Source organism: Phaethon aethereus, assembly GCF_964289735.1.
Source record: "Phaethon aethereus genome assembly, chromosome: 1".
NCBI lineage: Eukaryota > Metazoa > Chordata > Aves > Phaethontiformes > Phaethontidae > Phaethon > Phaethon aethereus.
In genome coordinates, this window is record NC_138575.1 from 87211508 (window position 1) to 87223765 (window position 12258).

Sequence of the window (12258 nt, forward strand, 5' to 3'; positions counted from 1 at the left end):
CAAACAAGCAATTCCCACTTGTGTGTATGTGGGTGTGTGTTTGATGTGATCAAAACAAACAGAAATAGACTAAGTGCCTCCAAAGGTTCAGAAGTCTTCTTTCAAAAGCATGCAACTCATAAAACAAACATACTAATTTGAAAATGAAAGAAAGAGGCAGAAATTGAGGTTCAGTTGCAGATAATAGAAGAGGGCTGAAACAGCATGACTAAGTGTGCCCTGAAAACATAAAAACCTTAACTAATGGAGATTTTGAAGGTAAATGGGAACAAGGAGCACGTATTAATGAGCTACCTGAAATACTCAGAAGAAAGAAAGAAAAGAAAAAGTAGAGACTGCAGGAATTCAGATACCATTACTCAAGAGAACAAAAACTACTGAGCTCTAATATTGCACTTCCCTTTACTAGATGTCATAGTGTTTTATAAATAATAAAGAGTTTAAATAAAATCAGATCAGAGTACAAGTAAAACACTAGTAGATTTTCACTGTAGTTTGGGTTTTTAAGGCACTTATATGGTGTTCAGAAGGTCAAATCCAAAGTAGAGTACCTTCATGAGGACAGGTTGAAAAAGGCTGAAAAGTTTCCGTGTAGTATGAATTTCTTTTGTGTGTGTTTCACCATTGTGGGTTAACCCCTGTAGGCAGTTAAGGCCCACACAGACACTTGCACACTCCCTCCCGCCTAGTGGGATGGGGGAGAAAATTGGAAGGATAAAAGTGAGAAAAATTGTGGGGTGAGATAAAGACAGCTTAATAGGTAAAGCAAAAGCTGAATGTGCAAGCAAAGCAAAATAAAGAAGTCATTTGCTACTTCCTATCAGCAGGCAGGTGTTTAGCCATTTCCAGAAAAACAGGACTTCACCACGTGTAACAGTTTCTTGGGAAGACAAAAGTCCCCCCCTTCCTCCTTGTTCCCCTAGCTTTTGTTTTTGAGCACAACTTCGTATGGTACGGACTATCCTTTTGATCAGTTGGGGTCAGCTGACCCAGCTGTGTCATCTCCCAACTTGTTGTGCACCCCCAGCCTACTTGCTGCCCAGGCAGTGTGAGAAATAGAAAAGACCTTGATGCTGTGCAAGCACTGCTCAGCAATAACTAATACATGCCTGTGTTACCAACACTTTTTTAATCACAAGTCTAAAATGCAGCACCATATGAGGTACTATGAATAAAATTAACTCTATCCCAAGAAAAAACAGTACATTCAATTAATTTCCTCTGTATATTACTGTGCAGGAAACCTAGATGCCTAAATGACAGCAAAAGATACCAGTGTGGGAGAAATCCCCAAATTAGTCAGTACAATAAGGATATAAGACAAGAGCCGAGCACCCAAACCTCCAAACTCAGCCCAGATGTCTAATGAAGTAATGTGCAGCCCCAGGAGAATGATTTAAAGCAAGATGCATTTGAGTACCTGTTATCTTATGTGCTTCTATATATATTATTTGCTTCTATATCCTATTTACATCCTATTTCTTCAGGTATGCCTACAGAAAAGAAGATACTATGGAAATTGCCTGAACTTTTCTGTAAGTCCTACGTTACTCTGTAGTTCTCAAAATGCTTTTGAAGATGCTTATGCAATGGCCACTAAGAATAAAGATTCTAATAACACTGTAACATTTGTGTCTGGCCGTCAAGAAAAGTTCAAGAATAAAACTCTGCGGTTCCTGAGAAGAAAATAAATATGCTTTTGAGAAACAGAGGAGAACTTAGGTATAAGTGTCTTGCAAAAGTGATGGTATGTACAGATAGACCTTTTAATGGATTTCTGCAATTAGGAGTCTGCAAAGATGATAATGAAAAACTGGTTTGTCAATAGGTAAGCTGTCTCATTTCTGACCTTCTCCAATGTCACTCTGAATAAGTCCATTATGAGGAGGGACTTTTTTCACATTACTGTGTAAATAAATAATTATGCCTTTGTTCTCATGGGCCCCATCTTTTTAGTACATTGTTATACACAGTCAGCACTACAACAGGTGCAGTTATGTTTCTCTTTATTTCAGGTATTTTTAATTGGATTCCTTTGCTTTTTATTATGAACCTATACTGAATGTACTAGTTTGCATACGTTTTGCATAGGGCTCAGTGCATAAGTGGTGGTGCCCCACAGACAAATACGATCCTAGGCTTCCTTGAATTGTATGTTACTCCAGGAGAAGCTTGTGTCTGAAGACGAAGTTGATGCAATTAAGAGGTGGACAGAAGATCAGAAGAAGACCCAGCAGAAAGTATATATGCGAAGAATATTCTTCGGGAATATTCTTCCTTGGGAAGCCACTGAGGCGAAGGGCTCCAGAGCGAAGGATCGTGCCGGGGGACCCTTCCTGAAGCGGCAAAACCACGAAGGTGGCAGCGCAGGGTGTCTCAACCCCCTCACCCCACCCCAGGCTGGCAGAGCGGGCTCCTGACGAGCAGCGTCTCTGACTCAGCGTGGGTGGGTCCTGCATTTCGGTCACAACAACCCCCGTACAACGCTACAGGCTTGGGGAGGAGTGGCTGGAGAGTTGCCTGGCAGAAAAGGACCTGGGGGTGTTGAATACAGCTGAATACGAGCCGGCAGTGTGCCCAGGTGGCCAAGAAGGCCAACAGTGTCCTGGCCTGTATCAGAAATAGTGTGGACAGCAGGAGTAGGGAAGTGATTGTGCCCCTGTGCTCGGCACTGGTGAGGCCGCACCTTGAATACTGTGTTCAGTTTTGGGCCCCTCACTACAAGAAGGATCCTGAGGTGCTTGAGCGTGTCCAAAGAAGGACAATGAAGCTGGTGAGGGGTATGGAGCACAAGTCTTATGGGGAGCAGCTGAGGGAACTGGGGTTGTTTAGTCTGGAGAAGAGGAGGCTGAGGGGAGACCTCATCGCTCTCTACAACTACCTGAAAGGCGGTTGTGGCGAGGTGGGTGTTGGTCTCTTCTCCCAAGTAACTAGTGATAGGACAAGAGGAAATGGCCTCAAGTTGTGCCAGGGGAGGTTTAGACTGGATATTAGGAAAGATTTCTTTACTGAGAGAGTGGTCAAACATTGGAACAGGCTGCCCAGGGAGGTGGTGGAGTCACCACCACTGGAAGTGTTTAAAAAATGTGTGGACGTGACACTTCGGGACATGGTTTAGTGGGGATGGTGGTGTTGGTTTGATGATTTGACTTGATGATCTTAAAGGTCTTTTCCAACCTTAATTATTCTGTTATTCTGTGAATATCTCAGAAGGTTGAGATTTTTCCTGTATTTTAGCCCCATGATAAGATCTTACCATAAAATGTCATTTTCTAACAGACTGTGCACACTGGTTTTAGTATCAGGTTGCATATGATTTTAAAGAGGCAGATTTTATTTGTCACAGAGCTTCAAAACCCTCTAAAGCAGCTTCTAAGCCTATCATGTAATAAAACTAGGGAAAGTCTTGATTATATCTTTTCCTGTCAGGGAGTGGCCCCAGTGCTACTGATCAACAAAAGGCATCTTCCCAAGAAAATACAGAGTTCCTGACTGTATCGCTTGATGCTTTTTCTTTTAATAGTGAAGACTTGTGCTATAGTTAGAAAATGCCCTCATTTTTCAGCATTCATATATATTTGAGTTTAAATAGGTCACCTATTTTGTATTGTGAGGAGATAGTTCTAGCACTAGATCATTTGGTCTGTATTGATAGTTCTGCCAATAAAAGAAGCACCGTTGTGGCTGCATTTGTACCTTCCTAAGGGAGTGCTCCCTCAGGCTCTCCTAACACCCAGTTCAACAACTACTGGTATTGGAAACCTCTGTTAAAAACACTCAAAAGTCACTTCGAATGATGCTTGCTTTACCTGAGCAGTGTTGAAGGCTATGGATCAAATATTCACGAAGGAAAAATGTTGAACAAAGCCATAAATAGCAACTCCTGTTTGGAGTGATGAAGACGGGGAAATGCTTTGCTACCATATGTAAAAAACATTTCAAAATGTCCTATCTTTGCCCTTCACAGAGAATAGGAGGTGGTGGCTTGTGGTGATGGTTAAAGATCTTAGCACAACCAAATAACCTGGACTGACCACATACCTTCTTTCAGCATAGATTCCACCAGACCATAACTCTGATGAAACTGTTATGCTCTAAGTCCAGCTAGGATCACAGTCTGCAAGCTGGTGAGCCACTCCTTCATCAGCCCCTCCCTGGTGAGATAAGTATTTGTTAAAGGTCACTTGGTTTAGAATTATGATTAACACCCAGATGTGTGTGTGCAGGCTGTCCAGAGCCAATGCTAACTGTTGACACAATGCCATGAAGGTGACCTTTTGCACATTGACATTTATGATTCATTCCTGATTTCATATGTGGAATATCATGTAGTCTTACTAATGGGAGTTGGTTACACCCATCTCAAACATTGAGACATAGGAGGAATAAGCATGCCAGTGTTCTCAAGCATCTCAGCTACATCCCCAGTGTATCACATTAGAGTGAGCTAACATCTATTGCTTCTACAGTCCATGGCACTGTCCCAGGAGACCAAGCAAACTAACATTACCATGAGCATAGTCTGAGTAAAGAACTAGCTCCTATCTGAATCCATTAGATTCTGTCTCATGTGTGTCATAATATGAGGAAGCAATATGTACATCTATGTAGAGAAGCAGCATAGATGGAGTTCTGGGAAAATTATGAGCAGCTGTGATCTCATTGCTTTGTAAAAAAAAAAAGGAAACTAAGGATCATAGTTCTAATTTTCTGCTTGCATCTGCCTTGTACCTCCTCAAAACCTATTCTTGTCTTATCTTTCAGTTCAAGTGCAAGAAAACTAATTATATCCCACTTAGTCTTTTCAACTTTGAATTGTTTGGATTTGTCACATTTAGTTCAAGTTCTAGCATTTGCTATGCAAGTCACCATCATTATCTACAGCTACAGTTTCTTCAGAAACCTAGTCTGAATTCACAGTTTATAGCCAGTTTAAACAAATAGTTGAAGAGAAAACTTTCAGCCTATAATGCACATTTCTCATTGATTTAGTGTAAAAATTGCTTTAGGAATTGGATTTCTGTAATTCTTTTCTCCTTTTCTCACTATAGCAGTACTATGAAACTCTTTCTCTAATGAAAGAGAAAAAAGATCCTTTAAGGAGATGTGGAAATTTTTTGTAGAGGCAAAGTGGCCCTACTGTCATTTATTAAAGAATGGATGTTGCCTTAGTCAGGTAACAGCATATCAGCTCCACTTCAGATGAAAAAATAAGTTGTATAGACCTCCATCCCCCCATCCTCCCCTTTCCTCCCTCCCTTTTCATCATCCTTCCTTCCCTCCATCCCTTCCTTTCTTCTTCCCTCCCCCTTTCCCTCCCTTCCTTCCTCTTTCCTCCATCTCTTTCCCTACTTCCTTCCTCTTCCCCTCTCTCCTTCCCTGCTTCTCGCCTTCACTCATTTCCTACTTCCTTCCTCCCTTCCTCTCTCCCTTCTTTTCTCCCCTCCTTTCTCCCTCCTTCCTTCCTCCCATACGATTTGATTGTATCACAAATACCCCGATATCTAAACACCCATGTCTGTTCCTTGTTAATCCTGAAATGTCTGCATTAGCACTTACAAATTTTTAAGATCACTAAATTCCAGTCTTATTTCTGCCAAATAAGTGGTTCTGTTTTCTGGAATCTATCAACTCAAAGACATTATATATGTGCCACAACATCACAATGTTATAAAGGTGTATTCTTGCTGTAAAGCAAAGTTTTAAAATGGTGAGCAACTTCCTCTAAAGTTAGGAGCTAAATAGTTGTTCTTCAGTATTTACCCATTTTATTGCCCCAAAGTTTAGAAACACTGTTTATAAAAATCAGCTTTCCTGACTTGTTCACAGGGACACTCTGAAAACTGTGTGACAGCATGACACAGCCACCAATTTCTTCTTCAGCATGTACAGACCTAATCAACAGGACTGATACCTTTTCATTAGTCTGAGCTCAGCCATGGCCAGCAAGCTTGAGTATACCCTGGGGTGGTTTTGTAAATGTTACGTGTATGTGCTGTAAGCTTGGTGAAACCAGGGAAAGGCTGAATCACAAAAAATTGCACATGAAGTACAATTTAAGAAAAAGGTGTAGATTCAGTCACTTAGGAGGAAAGCCTCATACTTTCTTTAGACTAAATTATTTAAGCCTTACCTTCTGTAGCACATAAACTGTGAACTTTGCAAAATATGATGGTGAGGTTAGCACTTCAGAAAGTCTTCTCTGAGGCTACAGAGTAAAAACAGCCTTCTGTTGTCTTGTTGATGTGCCTTAAGCAAGTCTCTCAGGGAGTTTACAAAACTCTTGTTCTTGTCCTAATTATCAATAGATGATGTTTTGTGTGAAGCTTACTAGGAACTTTATGAAGACCCATACCTACTAAATTATCTCCAGAGGCCCTTCAATATGCTTCAGCTGATGTCTTTCAGCTGGTAAGGGCTTTATTAGTTTGTAAGGTGACCCATAAGGCTATCTGAATGGCACTATCAAGTATATCCTTAATGATTCTATGATTCTACCCTTAACCCCAAGGGATACAAGATTACTGTTCATACTGGGGATCAGAAAAACACCAAGGCAAATGTCCATCTTTCTACTAAGTGGCTATTAAGTACTAAGTAGTATGCTAAGTGGTATTAAGTAAATTTTTTAGTTCAAATTTTTCACCTGTGAATATAAACGTCATCTCTTCAGTACTGCAGCAATTAATGTGGTGTGTATATCATATTGGGTTTGCGTGGCAAGGTTTTGGTAACAGGGGGGCTACAGGGGTGGCTTCTGTGAGAAGCTGCTGGAGGATTTCCCTATGTCCAACAGAGCCAATGCCAGCCAGCTCCAAGACAGGCCTGCCACTAGCCAAAGCTGAGCCCAATCAGCGATGGTGGTAGTGACTTTGTGATAATGTATCTAAGGAGGAGGGTGTGGGGGTGAAATGGCACAGCAACAGCAGCTGAAGAGAGGAGTGAGAATATGTGAAAGAAACAACTCTGCAGTCACCAAGGTCAGTGAAGAAGGAGGGGGAGGAGGTGCTCCAGGTACCAGAGCAGAGATTCCCTTGCAGCCCACGGTGAAGACCATGGTGAGGCAGGCTGTCCCCCTGCAGCCCATGGAGGTTAACAGTGGAGCAGATATCCACCTGCAGCCCATAGAGGACCCAATGCTGGAGCAGGTGGATGCCCAAAGGAGGCTGTGACCCCATGGGAAGCCCATGCTGGAGCAGCCTCTTGGCAGGACCTGTGGAGAGGAGCCCACACTGGAGTAAATTTGCCAGCAGGACTTGTGACCCTGCAGGGGACCCATGCTGGAGCAGTCTGTTCCTGAAGGACTGCACCCCATGAAAGGGACCCAGGCTGGAGCAGTTTGTGAAGAACTGCAACCCATAGGAAGGACTTACATTGGAGAAGTTTGTGGAGAACTGTCTCCTGTGGGAGGGACCCCATGCTGGATCAGGGGAAGAGTGTGAGGAGTCCTCCCTCTGAGGATGAAGGAGCAGCAGAAACGTGTGATGAACTGATCACAACGCCCATTCCCCATCCCCCTGTGCTGCTGGTGGAGAAGAAGTAGAGAAAATAGGGAGTAAAGTTAAACCTGGGAAGAAGGGAGGTGTGGGGGGCAGGTCTTTTAAGATTTGGGTTTAGTTCTCCTTATCCTGCTCTGATTTGATTGGTAATAAATTGAATTCATTTTTGCCCAAGTCGAGTCTCTTTTTCCTGTCATGGTAATCGGTAAATCTCTCCCTGTCCTTATCTCGACCTACAAGCTCTTCATTATATTGTCTCTCCCCCGGCCAGCTGAGGAGGGGAGTGATAGAGCAGCTTTGGTGGGCAAATGGCATCCAGCCAGGGTCAACCCAAAAAATAAATGTATCTTTCTAGGCCTTTACAAATTCATACTGAGCTCTAAAATGCTGGTGGAGGACAAAATATAGGCAAAAGACCAGATGGGAGAGGGGAAATTACAGGAGACAGTAAAGATGGACTTGCAATTTCATTTTATTTTAAATCTTCATTTTCTGGGGGGATGAGGATTCAAATAAAGAAGGCTATTAATGTCTGAATAATAAGGGACAATGATCAATTGTGACTTGAGAGGTTCAGGTTGGACATTAGAAAAAATAATCTTATCACAAGGGTGATGCAGCACAGAAACGGGTACACAGAGGAGTTCTGGATTTCCATCTTTAAGATTTTCGAGACTCTGGAAGACATGGCAGACCTAGTCTGATGTTGGATCATCTCAGATGTCTTTTACAACCAATACTTCTATGAGCCAATGGATAAATCTTACTAGAAATCTGCTAACTTAAAATCTTTCATTCATTTTTTTAATCACTTCTATTTTCAAATCCAAGCTGACTTGTAAAATTCCTCCATATATAATGCCACTGATTTGTGATCACTTGTATTTATTTGTGAGAAGAATTAATTCAGTCTATTTCACCTCTAGGTGAAATCCTAGTGCTTTATTTATCAAGCACTGGACACTTTTGACAGGGTGAATGAGTCAAATTTCCTTCTAGAAGAGTTTTTTGGGGCAAGATAGTGAATTTTCTGTTATTTATCAGAAGCAGAATAGGAAAAGCCAGAGAACAGTTTACAACATAAATGAGAATAGCACTTTTTGTAACTTACTCTTATTTCTTGAAAGACTTCATTCTGCTTCTTAGAATTTGACATAAAATTATTGATGCAGAATCAGATCTCATCTTTTTCTATTTGAAAAGTTTTCCAAATGGAGATAATCTGAAACAGTGAGGAGACAGTAACTGATACCCTGACATCTGTTTGGGTCTGTGGGTAGCCTGAAACCACAGATACAAGAGGTGTGAAGTACTTCACACATCTCAGTCAAAGCTTCAAATGTTCTGTACTTAAGCAGTTGGGCAGTTTGAAAACTGCTTTCTCAAAATGCTACAGAAATCAGCACATCTGACAAGGAATCTATACATTTTTCCATCTGGTTGCTGACATTTTATTTGCCCAGCTATCCCCTTGGGAATTCTAGGAAGCTACCACTTTCTTTTCAACTTTCCCTCCACGTCCCAGACAGAAGTAGAGCTAGAATCAATGCACCGCACAGTTTTGACAAGTGGCTGTCAGTCAGCTTGACTATACCAATAATATAGTTGATTAGTGTGTGTTGCAGATATTGTCCCCCAACAAACTTTAATTTATTGGTATTTTATATTAAAATTCCTAGATCAACTTAGAACTTCTCGGAGGTTTTTAAAAATCATTCATTCTGATACCATAGGCTGGTTGAGCTTATGGAACACTGTAGTATTTTCTTTCCCAGTTCTGCTTCTTTCTGAGGTACAGGCTCAATTAATTCATTGTAACAAAAAGAGAACTTCAGCCAACCATTGCATTTGATTACTGAGTAGGAAGGTGTTCTAAGGACAAGGTTTTCATGTATGCAGAGGGATGATGGTAAAGTGTGCTTCTGTTGGAGCAGCAGAGAGGAAAAATAGCAGCAGATCTTACATACTTTGTAATTATCAACCCAGCATAAAGCAGTAGCAAGACCAGAGGCTTATCATATGGCCTATCTCAGAGATGCTTGCTTACATCTTCACTAATTTCTTGTCTTGGATTGCAGATTTCTCAAGGCAGGCTCAAAACTCTTGGGAACTCAAGAGTTCTCTGTGCACATTTGAGAGCTTGATTAAAATGCTACAATTTCAGAAATAAAAATAACCTTATTCTTAAAATCAGTAGTTAATGGCTTTAAATATTACCCCAATCTTCTATAAACCAAGTATTTGTTGGATTTGGTGGTTTATTCCCATTTAGAAAGCTTTCAAAAAATCAACTTAAAGTGAGTTTCTGTACAAGACATAGATAAGGATGGTTTTGTTATTGTATTTATTAGAAAACTCTGAAAAAATAGCACATATTACTGTGACTAAAATTAGATATTGCAAACAAGAGGAAAAAAAAGTGCAAATATGAAGCCAAATTAAACTATTATTTCAGTATATTAGTAATTTTATTGAATCTAATAAACAAGGAAGACCCTTTGTTTACAGCTGAGTTTCTCAAGAGTACAGAAGGCACTTCAGTAGGAGTTTATGGAAATTCATTAATCAGATTCATCCTATTAGTCTGACTTGCAGTTTCTTTGCCTTGTTTGCTTTAATGTGTAATACAAGATGAAGCCCTTAACCAGGCTATAAAGGAAATTATAGTAATCACTTAAGAAATGGTGTAAACATCAAATTCAGAGAACCATAATTATACATGCAAAACTAGGCTATCTGTTTTGCATGTGTATTATGTAGAAAACTCTCTGTACCTATGTGTATTTTATTGCAAGCAGCTATAGCAAGGACTATTATCTCATTGTCCAAAATAGGTCATTCCACTAACATGAAAATACGGCTTTTCCTCCAAAAATCTTGTACTGCAATCTTCACTAAACACTCAATGATTTAAAAAAAAAGGGCCTTGATAGTTCTTTTTTTGGACTTGAAATCAGTATTTGAAACTCTATATAAATCTTGTATAAAGAAATTTCTAAAATGGATGGCTGTGGAAAAACAGCTTTAATCAAAAAAATTTAGCATGGACCCAAACATGACAGTTCAAGAAATTTGTCAACTAATGTCTGTGATTTCTACTAGAGAAACAAACACAAAAATTGGCCTATGATATTTATTTTAGACACAAACAGACAACATAATCCATATGTTTAATATTTTTTATTTTCAGCAAAATACTTCTTGTTTTACTACAAGCAACTGGATCTAAACATTCATTCTTATCACGTTATCAAACACTCAGAATCCACTTCAGTAACATAGAAGATAGTCTGAGGTTTAGCAGTTTCAAGAAGGGGAGGAGTATCTGCTTTGAAATTATTGAAAAATTATTATGAGGGAGAGGAAAGTCACCTTGCAATAGCAAGGAGGAGCAATACTGTTTTGGAATTTTAAGATATAACTCAAAATGCAAAAAGTTGAGGCAAATCCTGAAGCAGCACATTCATGCAGAATATTACAGCAAAAGTGCTGTGCCTTTGTGTGACTGTAGTCATTGCTGCTTCCGAGACTCAGCCAGATTGGATTGAACCAGCTCAAACATTAGTCTAATGCCTCCTATTACCTCATCATCTGAGGTTCACATGGGCACAGCTCATGCGTATATGTCCTAATGGAAGAGGGTAGGTATTCCACATTTACATGTTAAATTTAGTATTTCCAGCTTCTGGTGTGCCCACTATATCTGCTGACTTTTCTCACCACAAATTTTCTTCTTTAGCTGTTCATCCTCCAGATGAAATAAATTGTGCTAAAAATGGCCAGCACCACCCATCATCAACAAAAATACTATGCAAGTTTGACTGGGGAATCATTTACTTTTGGTAAAATATTCTGCCCGCTTCTGTGTAAGGTCTTTATCCAGGATTTTTTTTTTTTTAATATGTAAGTCACCTCAGGAAACTGGAAGCCAAATTCCAATAGCAGTCAGGAAGAAATTTTTCACAATGAGGGTGGTGAAACACTGGCACAGGTTGCCCAGAGAGGTGGTAGATGCCCCAGCCCTGGAAACATTCAAGGTCAGGTTGGACGGGGCTCTGCGCAACTTGATCTAGCTCAAGATGTCCCTGCTTATTGCAGGGGGCTTGGACTACATGACCTTTAAAGGTCCCTTCCAACCCAAAAGCTTTTATGATTTTATGATTCGTTCATAAGTACATTAGTCAACTCCAAAGACAGGAAATAAATCACACAGGTCTGATGCTGTTCTGTGCATGGGTTCTGTGCAAGGACTTTGAAAGCTAACTATTACAGAATGTAATTTTACAAGAGAAGGCACTTCCTTAGAAATACCTGCTACTGGATTTTTTCTTTTCTTTTTATGGAGAGCAGATACAGAAATCTGTAAAGGCCTAGCACTGTTAACTGAGTTCTGTTCTGCCTCCTGCAATGCCAACATATTGTTCGGAGTTCCAAGATTAAAATTCTCATTAGTGTTTATAGTGATGAAGAAGAACATAAAATCAGAACCAGGCCTTACACAGCTTATACTTCAAACTAGCTTTTGAATAATGATGATGATGATGATGATGATGTCACTAAGAGAAGTCTTTTTGTAAAAATGGCTATAAGTGGCTCCATCTCAATTGTATTTCTGCAGGTTTTCAAGCTAGTGAAAAGACTACTATACTTGGGGGGGTGGGGGAAGCCATCAGTTGTCCCTTCCTTTCTTCTTCCTATTCACTATGAAAGGAAATTCATCTATAATTAGAGCAGCAATTCACAGTTCTGGTTAATGTGC